Source organism: Otolemur garnettii, unplaced genomic scaffold (genome assembly GCF_000181295.1).
Source record: "Otolemur garnettii isolate 467f Iridium unplaced genomic scaffold, OtoGar3 scaffold00109, whole genome shotgun sequence".
Taxonomy (NCBI): domain Eukaryota; kingdom Metazoa; phylum Chordata; class Mammalia; order Primates; family Galagidae; genus Otolemur; species Otolemur garnettii.
The window spans coordinates 5,079,343-5,084,053 of NW_003852504.1; positions in this window are offsets into that span (position 1 = coordinate 5,079,343).

Consider the following 4,711-nt stretch of genomic DNA (forward strand, 5'->3'; position numbering starts at 1 on the left):
CAGGAGTTGGAGGTTGCTGTGAGCTGTAATGCCACGGCACTCTACCCAGGGGGACAGCTTGAGGCTCTGTCTCAAAAAAAAAAAAAAGAAAGAAAAATAAGATTTGACACATCCATACATAAGGATTTGCTGATGAACAATGATTTATGTCAGAATCATCCAAAGTGAATGAAGCCGTAGGACTCAGCAATCCCTCCTTGTGCCCGAAGTCATAAGGAGGTACAGCTTATACTGAATGTATCCTACAGTTCCGTCTAGATTTGAAATACTGAAATGGTTGCACACAATTAAGTTGCAATCCTAGTTTTGAAAATTTTTTCAAGTGTATTTAACTTATGCCTGTATTTCTTTTTTAAAAGTATGAGTTGTTTATTCACTTATTTTTATATTTTTAATATTTTTGGTTTGGCTTGTTTATTTTTATTAGTGGAAAATTATAATGGACAAGTTTTTAGTAAAGAAACAGAAATTAGAAGACGACGCTAGGGCCGAATACTGTTTCTTCCAATACATCAGCAACAAAATTAGAAACAATTAGCCATCAATATAATGAAGATTCTTTACCATTCAGTTTCATGTGTTGTAAAGGAAATATACCATGTCCCACATGCATAATTGTTGGCAAAACATTAGCAAATGAAGCTGTGGTTCCTAGCAAATTAAAGAGACATTTTACCATCCAGACCTTCCCACTTGTCTGAAAACCTGGTGGACTATTTCAAACGACTTGCACTCAGTAATACTAAACAAGCAAAACTAGGGACCAAATATGTAACAACATCAGATAAAGCACAAGAAGCTAGTTACGCAGTTTCGGAAATTGTAGCTAGGAAAATGAAATCTCATACAATCACAGAATCCATTATGTTGGAGGCCTGCCCTGCAATTGCAAAAACAATGTTTGGAAAAGAATACAAAGAGGGAATTTTAAAAATTCTGCTTTCAAAGGAAAAAAAAATTCTGCTTTCAGATAATACAATTTCTTGGCATGTTAAGGATTTATCTGAAAATATAGAATTTCAAGTCATATCTCACCTCAGAGAAGTAAACCTGTTTGCAATTCAGTTGGATGAATCTACTGACATCAGTGGTAAACGTCAACTTTTCGCATTCAGTAGAGTTGTCTGTAAAGATGGGATCAGGACAGTTTTTATTTTGTTGACCACTCCACACAACAAAGGCCTAAGCTATTTTCTATTTGATTGATAATTACTTTAATTCTAATAACTTGTCTTAGGATTTCTGCTTAAGTATTTGTACAAACGGAGCCCCATCTATGTCCAGAGGTATAAAAGGATTTGTTACACTTGTGCAAAAAAAGAATCCAACAATTCTTTTTACACACTGTTTTCAACACAAAGAAGTGCCAGCATCAAAATCATTACTGCTCCAATTACAAGAGGTCCTAGATGACACTATTATAATTATTAATTATATAAAAAACAGGCCATTGCATCAAGATTATTTGCAGAATTATGTTCCTCAATGGATGCTTCTCATACGCAGCTCTTATTGCGTGTATAAATGAGATGGCTATCTCCAGGAAGAGTTCTATCAAGATTTTATGAATTACAGCCGAGTACAGTGACTTATGCCTGTAATCCTATTACTCTGGGAGGCTGAGGCAGGCGGATTGCTTGAGCTCAGGAGTTCGAGACAAGCCAGAACATGAGTGAGACTTTATCTCTACTAAAAATAAAACTAGCCAGGAGTTGTGGCACATGCCTGTAGTCCCAGCCACTTGGGAGGCTGAAGCAAGAGGATCACTTGAGCCCAAGAGTTAGAGGTTGCTGTGAGCTATGATGCCACCGCACTTTACACAGGGCAATAGGGTGAGACTCTTTCAGAAGAAAAATAAATAAAATAAAAATAAATAAAACAATGTATATTCTTTTTTTTTTTGAGACAGAGCCTCAAGCTGTCCCCCTGGGTAGAGTGCTGTGGCATCGAAGCTCACAGCAACCTCCAATGCCTGGGCTCAAGCAAGTCTCCTGCCTCTGCCTCCCAAGTAGCTGGAACCACAGGCACCCACCACAACGCCCGGCTATTTTTTTTTTTTGGTTGCAGCTGTCATTGTTGTTTGGCGGGTCTGGGCTGGGGATTCGAACCCGTCACCTTAGGTGTACGTGGCTGGCGCCTTAGCCGGTTGAGCTATAGGCGCTGAGCCGTTCTTTAAGTTTCTTGGTCAGCCTCTTGTTAGCCTCACCTGGTAACACTACTGCAGGTGACTTTGATGCTAGGTCATTGATAGTGACAATTTTTCCACAAATGACCTAGGGATAAGACTGTTCACGCAGAAGTTAAATAAAGGCAAATCTTGAAAATGGAGCTTCGCAGGAAACTTCCAGATCACTATCAAACAGTAAAATTGTCTGGGGATACAGCTTTGGGGGAGCTTCAAGCCCAGTCTTACCTCTTCAGTAGCTATTAGGCTTATGGTTTCCATGGCTATTGTGGAGCTAAGGAGAAAGAAATGGGAATGGGGTGCATTAAAACCCCTCTAAAGCTTGTTGAGATTAACTGTTTTAATTGAATAAAGGTGCCTCAGCTTCTTATCAGGCTTTGATCATTTTAAGAGTTCTGAAAAAGTTGATTCTGATTATTTTTGCCTGTGTCTTCATTGCTTTTCTTGAGGAATGAGATTTTGGAGATCCTTAGTCATCCCAGAAGTGCTTCTCTAACTCTTCGCTTTTGCCTGCATAGTTTTGCTGCCCCAAATTTTGGCCTCTGCTTCAGAATTTCCTTTTCTTATCATCCTTATTTTGGTGTTTGGTGTACCTTGATTGACTCTTACTTTCGACCCACCATGACTGATTCTCGAACTGACCACATTGTTCTTTAATCCAAAGCAAACACGGGGTGGGGGGGGGGACTCATGTAAACTCAGGCTCCAGGATTCCCTCGGGCTGCTGCCTCTGCTCCGCCTTTCCTCATAGACCTGCAACTTTCTCAATTCAGCTGCTCTTCACACATCCACTCCATGTTCCAGTACATTGCCTAACTTCATGGGGAAGTGGTGACTAAGAGGAGGTGGCAGCACTGGTTTTTCCCTTAGATTCCTTACAGGGGGCATCTTTTCCATCAGGCTCTCTACCAGCTGGCAGCATAACCATTAATTGGCCCCTCTCTCAACAATCATGCTGTCATTACCCAGGAAACCTACATGAGGTTGATCCCAATCCTGGCTTCTTCAGGCTCTGGCTGATGAGATGCCAAGGGTGGGACCTTTATGGCCTGATCAATCCACTCTTTCAGGGCCACAGTAGGGCAAGGCAAGTGAAACACTCCAAGCACAAAATTTAAGGTAATGCAAGTGCGGGGTCAGTGCCTCCTTAAATTTCATGCTCTGAGCACCTCACTTGCCTTACCCTAGTTATGTCCCGTGTTCATGGGAAGAAAAAGCAATTTGTGATCTCCCTGCGCCATATCTACTGAGGTGCTTCATCCCAGATCTTTCACTCCATGCAAGAATTCTTGTCCTCAATACTATTGACATTTGAGGCTGGCTAATTCTTATTCTTGTCACAGGTGCTGCCATGTTCATTGCAGAATGTCTACCAGTATCTCTGGCTTCTACCCACTGTATGTCAGGAACACTCCCCCCAATTATAACAACCAAAAATATGTGCACACATTGTTAAAATCGCCTAGGAAGCAAAATCAGCCTAGGTAACAACCATTTCCCTGGACTCCAGCAAAGGAGAGCTAGGAATAGGGCTGGTCCTCACAATAATTGTAGATTAGCAGTGGATTGAATGCCAAAAGCCTTAAAAGGAGTTAAAGGATTGACACGCTGATGCTGAAATTCCAAGCTCTAAGTGGCCTGGCAGCATGGAAACCATATTTCTCTTTCCATCCTCCTCCCCACAAAGTCCTAATTTCTTATCTGTTTATTCCCCGATGATAGTGATTTGTTAAATATAAAAATTTTCCATTTCTGTTATATGCCTAGTACTCTCAATTTAACATAATTATGATCCAGAAAAATTATCCTTTGGCAGACCACGTGCTCGGATTCTTGGTTGGAAATAAGTCATGTTAGTCCTTTTCAAGCCTCACCATGCTTTAATGGCCTGTAGGGGTGGCATCTCGGAGCGAGCACTTTATCAGAATATTTTAAACACATCATACAGGTGATGAGAGCTAACTGGACCTTTTTGTTGACCTCGTTTGACTTTTTCCTGTGGTCTGATTATCACAACGGCCAGGCCAGCCCTTCTACCCTCCTTTGAAATGCTCGATCTTTTCTTTTATCAGATAAATGATATCACCTCTCCTATTCATTGGATTCACTCTTTCTTTGGATGTACATTTGTGTGTTTGTTTATTTATTTATTTTTTAAACAGGGTCTTACTCTGTCACCCAGGCCAGAGTATAGTGGCACCATCATAGCTCATTGTCACCTCAAACTCCTAGTTGGGAGTGATCCTCCTGCCTCAGCCTCAGAATAGCTCCTGTCTCAGGAGCTGTTGCTCACCAAGCCCAGCTAATTTTTCTACTTTTTGTAGACATAGGGTCTCATTCTTGCTCAGACTGGTCTCAACTCCTGGCCTCACAGCAGAATTCACGATTGCAAGGGTGTGGAATCAACCCAAGTGCCCATCAATTCGTGAGTGGACCAACAAAATGTGAGCAATATGTATAATATATATCATTATACATATAATATGAAAAAATATGAATTTTGAAAAGTTCATGAACTCATTCTAG